Source organism: Gekko japonicus, unplaced genomic scaffold (assembly GCF_001447785.1).
Source record: "Gekko japonicus isolate JY-2015 unplaced genomic scaffold, Gekko_japonicus_V1.1 scaffold875, whole genome shotgun sequence".
Taxonomy (NCBI): domain Eukaryota; kingdom Metazoa; phylum Chordata; class Lepidosauria; order Squamata; family Gekkonidae; genus Gekko; species Gekko japonicus.
In genome coordinates, this window is record NW_015169200.1 from 646,284 (window position 1) to 653,534 (window position 7,251).

Sequence of the window (7,251 nt, forward strand, 5' to 3'; positions counted from 1 at the left end):
TGGCTAACCTGGCATTTGCTGCACTGCAATGCTACCGTGGCAGATAGCGAGAAATGGTATTGCATCAACCAAGTTGGAGGGGGTCTGGTGATACCAGGGCCAATATGGTTCCATCTGGCTCTGCAAAGCTGCAGATTCTGACCCGACTAGTCAGCACGAGCAATTGGTTGCTGCACAACTGCAGCACAACCGCAACCACCAGCACTGGTATTACCTTTGGAAAACAATCCCTGGAATGCAATGCAAATGAAATGTGACCAGATGCGACCATTCATTCAGAGGTTGGACTACTACAATTTGCGCTGCATGGGGGGCTGTCCTTGATGACTGTTCCAAAGCTTCGGCTGATTCAGAACATGGTAGCCAGCCAGTCTGCCAGCAGAGGCGCGTGACATTTCCACGTTTGAAAAGCTCTGCACCGGCTGCCAGTCTGCTTCTAGGTACAAGCAGAACCGACACAGAGTTCCTCATCTCCAGATGCAGTCCACATATTCCCACACGAATCTCACTATCCAAGGAGGGACTGGGCAGCAGATAGGAAATCCCACACTGGCTCTGAGCAAAAACTTTGATTGGCCAGTATACAGGGCTCTTTTTGTAACAGGAACTCCTTTGCATATTAGGCGACACCCCTCCTAATGTAGCCAATCCTCCAAGGGCTTACAGTAGCCCCTGTAAGAAGAGCTCTGTAAGCTCTTGGAGGATTGGCTACATTAGGGAGCGTGTCGCCTAAAATGCAAAGGGCTTCCTGCTACAAAAAGAGCCCTAGTTGGCCTGAACAAAAGGTACGGCGTGATTTTAATCCGTGTGGCCGGGAAGAAGGCGACGCTACCCAAAACCTCCTCTCAGTGAGCCTCTACCCGCTTTTGGAAGCCCAATTACGCTCCCCGGTAGTCTCACAAAACTGTCCTCGGGCTCCGCGGAAAGAGGCTTGGAGCCAGCGGTGTTTTATGAGCTAATTTGGTCTTGAGATCCATGAAAGGAGTCAGCCTAAGTTGCCTGGGTCTCCCCTCCCTTTCAAGGGATGGGGCTTTGCCAGGAAGGCAATCCCATTAAGTGAGGCAAGGGATTTCGCTGAGTGCCTCCGCGAACGATGAGTCGCTTTATCTTGGAGCGCCAGCAGGGATGGGGAAAGCCCTTCCGACAATAAACGCGCCAATTAAGCACGTTAAGGGAGCCAGCACGGTGCTGGAGCCAGCCCCCTGGAAAGACTGGGGGGAGAGGGGAGATGCAAAAAAGGGATGCTCAGATATTAGGGTGGTTGGATCCAGTGTTCCCTCTAAGCTGAGCTGGTGTGAGCTAGCTCAAAGTGTTTTAGCCTCCGTTTCTGTCTTCGCTCAGGAAGGGATGGCTCCAGAGCAAACTCACGCCGTAGCCAAATCTCTCGCTACTCACAATTTTAATGCCAGTGGCTCACAAAGTAGAATTTTCGCTCACAAGACCCCACGGCTTAGAGGGAGCATTGGCTAGATCTCTAGGAAAGCAACGCAAAGTCAATGGAACAGTCTCGCCCACTCAGGGGTCGTTTCGTAGAAAAAGAGCTAGGCGAACTCATTAGCATAACTCATTAGCATATGCCACACCCCCTGACATCACTGGAAGTGTGTCATAAGGCCACATCCCCTGCCCCCAACGGTCCCGGCCGCCGCCGGCCTTGCAGCTCCACTGCCGAGCCCCATGAGGGGCCCGGCGGTGGACCTGCAAGGCCGGCGGGAGTGCGGGGAAGCCCCGCAAAGGCCCTCCCTGGCCCCAGGCAGGCAGGGGCGGGGAGAGGCAGGGAGGAAGCAACTTACCCTCCCTCTTCTCCTGCCTCCTCCTGGCTGAATGAGGGCCAGAAGCAGGGGGCGGGGCTTCATCATGTGCCCCGCCCCCCGTACCTCACCCGGGGGAACTGCGATCCCAGCGATCCCCCCCGAAATGACCTCTGCGCCCACTCCGTATCATCCACCTGTTTCGTTTTCACGACCACTTTCAAACTGTCCCAACTTTCAGAGCGCTGCGGAGCGCAGAACCGTAAACCGCAGTTCGTTTAGTTGCCTAGGGTGAATATGAAACGTTTTCCAGAGAACCAGACAGGGAAACTTTTAGAAACTGGAAGACAGCCAGGTCGGGGTTTCACTATTCTTTCTCACCCTAAGTGTGACAAAATCATGAATGTGCTGTGAGAAGAGAAGAGGCGTTTTGTGGTACCAACAGCCACAAAATATGGTGCTTTTTTTTTTAAAAAAAAACCACCTGGGAGAGTAGCACAGGAGCATCATGGGAGCTGGCTGCTCCCCCACAATCCGTTTCCATTCCTCCAAAACTTCTACCCACAGCTACCCGGTATCCTTTTAAAGTTGAGAAACAAGGGGGAAGGAGAGAGAGGTATGTCTGGAGAGTGAACTTTATTATATTTATACTTTGCCTATAACCGCAAAGTGGCTTACTTCATTCTCCTCTCCTCCGATTTATCTGCACAACAACCCTGTGAAGCAGGTTAGGCTGAGAGGGGGTGACTGGCCCAAGGTCGCCCAGCAGGCTCCCACGGCACAAGCTGGGATTCGAACCTGGATTTCCCAGACCCTAGTCTGACGCTTTGACCCCTGCACCATGGTGGCTCTGTGGCTTCCAGGATTCTAGCGGGAACCCAGCAGTGTTGCAAGTCCACGCACGCAAGCCCCAGTAACTTCTGTTCATAAGAACATAAGATACGCCAATGTTGGATCAGGCCAAAGGCCCATCCAGTTCAACACTCTGTGTCACACAGTGGCCAAAAAGACCAGGTGCCACCAGGAGGTCCAGCAGTGGGGCCAGGACATTAGAAGCCCTCCCACTGTTGACCCCCCCCCAGCACCAAGATGACAGAGCATCACTTGCCCCAGAGCCCCTATCTATACCTTGTGGCTAATAGCCACTGATGGACCTCTGCTCCATGTGCTTATCTAATTCCCTCTTGAAGGCGTCCATGCTTGTAGCCGCCACCACTTCCTCTGGCAGTGAATTCCATATGTTAATCACTCTTTGGGTGAAGAAGTACTTCCTTTTATCCGTTCTAACCCGACCGCTCAGCAATTTCATGGAGTGCCCACGAGTTCTTGTATTGTGAGAAAGGGAGAAAAGTACCTCTTTCTCTACCTGCTCTTTCCCATGCATAATCTTATAAACCTCAATCATGTCACCCCTCAGTCTTCGTTTCTCCAAGCTAAAGAGCCCTAAGCGCCTTAACCTTTCCTCATAGGGAAAGTGTTCCAACCCTTTTATCATTCGAGTTGCCCTTTTCTGCACTTTTCCTAAAGCTATAATATCCTTTTTAAGGTGTGGTGACCAGAACTGCACACAGTATTCCAAATGAGGTCTCACCATTGATTTATATAGGGGCGTTATGATATTGGCTGATCTGTTTTCAATACCCTTCCTAATAATTCCCACTATAGCATTGGCCTTCTTTATTGCAGTCACACACTGTCTCGACATTTTCAGTGAGTTATCTACTACAACTCCAAGATCTCTCTCTTGATCAGTCTCTGCCAGTTCAGACCCCATCAATGTTCAAAACATTCGATCCCAGGAAAGCAGTGGGGAGAGACAAAGTGTGTAAAAGCCAACGGGTGCGCTTACTACGCCACGGGACTCTCTTCGCCGCAAGCCGCCAGAGAGGAGCAGCCAGACACCAAACACGCCCCATGTCACAAGGGAAGTACCCAACGGTGTGTGGAACCGCGGAGGTCAAGGAAGCAGGACGGGAACGGACTGGGCACCACTCCGCTGGAGCTGTACCTGGTAGAGGGAAAAAGAGCACGTGAAGGACGTTTGTTAAACATGCAAAGGGTCGATTGGAAGCAAAGCTGGGTGCCTCTCACGGCTGCTTCACACAGCACGGTATTTTGCAGCGGTCCAGGGTGCGGCAAGTCCAAAAACATCAGCACGCATTTCCTTCAGACCAGGGGTAATTTTGTAGGAAAAGAGGTGCAGGAGCTAATTAGCATAACTCATTAGCCTAACTTATTTGCATATGCCACACCCCCTGACATCACCAGAATCATGTCAGAAGGCAACACCCACCGCTCAGGCTCCACTGGAGTGTTTCGGATTCCTAGCTATTGGGGGGGGGGGAGAAACGTGCAGATCTGTCCTCGCAGAAGAGGGAGAGCTTGTACCTGAATAAAACCTGGTCTTAAAGGTGCCACTGGACTGTTCTGGACCGGGGGGGGCGGGGGGGCTCTGCAGCTTACCTGGCTGTTTCTTGCTCTGACTGAGGGCTGCTGGGAGCAGGGGGTGGGGCTCGTTGCATGTGCCTGCCCCCTGGGCTCTTCACTGCCGGAGCTCCGCTCCTGTGCACTCCAGCAGGAAATGACCCCTGCTTCAGACAGATCCCAATAATAACCTAAGCTTGAACGTTATCTAGGCAGCAGGGGCATCTCTACTGGGCACAGGGCAGGGCTTCAGTGTTGCTAATCCCCGTGCCCCGCAGGAGAACCCTGCCTTGACAGAGGAAAGTGCCATCAAGTCAGGGCCGGCTCACTCACTAGGCGAACTAGGTGATCGCCTAGAGCGGGCTGACCCTTAGGGGCGCCAAACTGCACCCGGCCCCATACTCTGGGAGTTTCTTGATTATTTGTGTTTTTCATTCTTCCTAAAATGCATTTATTTTTGGGAAATGGGGGGCGCATGAGGGGGGGGCACCAGAAGGGATCCTCGCCTAGGGTGCAAAATAAGCTGGGGCCTGAACCAAGTAGCAGCCAACTCGTGGTGACCTCACGGGGTTTCCGAGCCAAGAGTCTTCAGCGGAGGTTTCCCATTTCCTGTCTCTGCGCAGAAACCTTCGGCTTCCCTGGCAGCCTCCCCTCCAAACACTAGCCAGGGCTGACCCTGCTTAGTTTCTGAGATCTGACGAGATCGGGCCAGTCTGGGCCATCCCACCATGCAGTACCCGGCATGATCTATACAGGTTGCAGAAAAAGACGACTCTCTGGGTGCAGAACTCTGATTTTGTTTTCCAAGTGCAGGATCCACATGGAAAATCTCACTGACCCAGCCGAACTGGGAGTCAGAGAGGGCTGGGGAGACCCAGGTTCAAATCCCCACCAGCCACGAAATTCGACAGGTAACCCTGGGCCAGCCCCTCTCCCCCTTTTCAGGCTAATCTACCTGACAGGGCTGTTGTGAAGATAAAAATGGAGGCAGGAGGGAACCACACGCCCCTACCCTGAGCTCTTGAGGGGGAGGAATCCCCTGGGGAATTAAAACATGTTAACAAATTTGAGGGGCTGACCCACACCTTCCCGCCTCGAGCTGCTTCCTCCAACTGGTGCCACTACAGCCTAGGCCTCTACAGATACATCATCACATGGGGGTTTCTTTTCAAACCGTCTTCTGGGGACCCCCACGATTCTTCGGAAGCTCATAAGGGGCCCCTCAAAAAGAAGTCCGGTCGTGTGACCGATCAGCTTCCATGAAAGACAAGCGTCCCGCTGCCCTCACTGGTTGTTTCCGCCCCTCGCTGCTATTTGCGACCAAAGGCATGCTGGGTGCCTTCTGGAAGCATCCAAGGAAGCATCGGTGAAATCCAACAGAGCTGACCAGAGCCCACCACCAGCTGAGTCCTGAGCCACAGAACGTGACCTTGCCATGTGGCGGGATTCAACGACAGACACGTAGGGATCCCTCGGCCCACAAGGGGATGGGCAGAGGGGTGCCCTCGAGGTTGGCACCCCCTGGCGTAAAACATAAGGCTCTTGGGCTTCTGAAGTGACTGCGGCTGAATTTTGAGAGCAGTGGTCCAGGAAGGAACTCCCCGAGACTGAATCTTTACAGTTCCCCTGAACTTGGCAGCTCGTGAATCCGATTGCGAATTAGCACTGGGGGGTGCCGGCGTTGACTGATAAGGCCAAGGCCACTCCCGAAGTCCCTCTGCTTCGAGGTGCATGTGCCCAGAACCCATGCCTTCCCTGTACACATCATCAAGGTAGGAATTGTGACGCCTCGCCTTTCCCATTTCATGGGAAGACAGGTATTTTCCAAAAAGAAAAAAAAAATCCCCAGGAGTCTCTCTGGAAAACGCCTGTATCCCACCAAAGCTTCCCCGCATTCTATTTGCAGGTACCCTTGAAACTGCAGCACATTCACCTCTGCCTTGGAGGGGGGAGGAAGCAAACTTCCGAGGACACACTGCAGGTTTCCCTTCGCCGAAAAATGGCCCATCCCGCCACACACCCCTTTTCTCTTTGCCACGGCCACAATTCCCACTATTTCTTTGCAGGCAGAGGCAGCCCATCTGGTCCCTTCCACATGCATTTGTCCAAGGGGGTCTTTCCCCATTCCGCCATCTAAGACTATACTGTATTTTACGGCTGTATATAAAGTGTGGTCTCCCAAAAGCAGCATGCTAAGTGTGTGTGTATGGGGGGAGGGAGGAGAAATCAGGGAAATTTGAATCATGCCTATGCCATGTGAGTGCACAGACGCTATCCCACTACGCTGACATCAAAAAAAAAAAAAAACCCAAAAAGAGAACAGCACAGATCTTTGATACGGGATCCAGCCAGCATGACAGAGTCTTAGCGGGGTTTATCGATTCTTATTATTGGGGGGGGGGGGATGCCCGAAACCCTTGATGCAGACATGCCGCCTATGCGACTGAAATCCGTGACAAGATGCCGGAAAAGAAGCAGGGGGGTTTATTTTTTATTTTATCTTTAAATCTGAGCACAAAAACCCTCCAGCGACACGGGAATGCCATTTGAATATTTCTCTGGGAAAGGACATCATGCACGGGGAGGGGGGGCGAGGGGGAGTGAGGCAGCGGCTGCAAAGATGTACACGCCGGGGCGGCTGACACGCAGGTAAGGCTGACTGCCACAAAACCCACCCCCCACCCCAATTCTTGCACTTGGGGGTCGACACGATTCTCTCTCCCTCTCTGGGAGGCAGCTTTCTCAGAGCCGCCAGGGGGCACCAGACCGGTTCGATCCCCCAGCCGCGCAAACACCACCCGCCTTCCCGATGTCACGGGGAGAACCCAGCCTCCATGGAGGGGAGCGGAGCGGAGCAGAGACACCCCCCCCAAAAAAATTTCCCATCAGGGCTCCCAGCAAGCAAAAGAAAGCGAAGCTCGTGTGCGGCTGCGGGGGATTGAAGCCGGGGTCTCGCCCGGGAAAGGCGCCTCCGGCAGGCTCGCCTTACCTGGGAAGGCGACGCGCACGCACACCCCTCGCCCGTCCCTCCTGCCAATCCGGCCGCCGCGCCGCCGGCATCCGCTTTCCCACTCCG

General features: G+C 53.6%; 1 protein-coding gene across 1 annotated transcript in view; it reads right to left on the minus strand.

The window, feature by feature from the left end:
* The window catches only part of LRRC3C (leucine rich repeat containing 3C), a 13,909-nt gene extending 10,264 nt beyond the window's left edge, over positions 1 to 3,645 (minus strand). Inside the window, exon 1 of the mRNA XM_015416332.1 lies at positions 3,601 to 3,645. The gene's annotated coding sequence lies outside the window, so the exon portion shown is untranslated. The remainder of the gene's footprint in view (positions 1 to 3,600) is intronic.
* Positions 3,646 to 7,251: the final 3,606 nt, after the last annotated feature.